This window comes from Pongo abelii, chromosome 18, assembly GCF_028885655.2.
Source record: "Pongo abelii isolate AG06213 chromosome 18, NHGRI_mPonAbe1-v2.0_pri, whole genome shotgun sequence".
Taxonomy (NCBI): domain Eukaryota; kingdom Metazoa; phylum Chordata; class Mammalia; order Primates; family Hominidae; genus Pongo; species Pongo abelii.
Window position 1 is genome coordinate 73,976,855 of NC_072003.2, and position 534 is coordinate 73,977,388.

The following is a 534-nucleotide window of genomic DNA, read 5'->3' on the forward strand; positions in this document are numbered from 1 at the left end:
ACTACGCTGTACACGTCAGTGCCAAGCCTTCTTTAGGGGCTGGAGATTCGGAATAGAATAAGGTCCCAGCAACTATTATAACCAGGACACAGTATGAGAAGGACTGGAAGTTTAGAGAAAAACTGAAAGTTGGAGAGGAGCTTCTGGTGTTCGCTTCTCTGTGCTGGATAATATTGGCGGGGTGGGGAGGGTACGAGGGAAGAGACACCAAAGTGGGAAAAAAGTTACTTCCTCTTCTAAGGTCATTGCAGAACATCCTGTTATAGTGTGAGTCAGGTTTCCTTAAGATTAACTACATCTTCAGCTAGAAAGTCTAAGTAGTGTTATGCATTTACTCAACAGACTATTTGCCTCTGAAAGAACAGAACTGGGGGCTGGGCGCGATGGCTCATGCCTGTAATCCCAGCACTTTGGGAGGCGGAGGTGGCCGGCTCACCTGAGGTCAGGAGTTCAAGACCATGCTGGCCAACATGGGGAAACCCTGTCTCTACTAAAAATACAAAAATTAGCCAGGCGTGGTGGTGCATGCCTGTA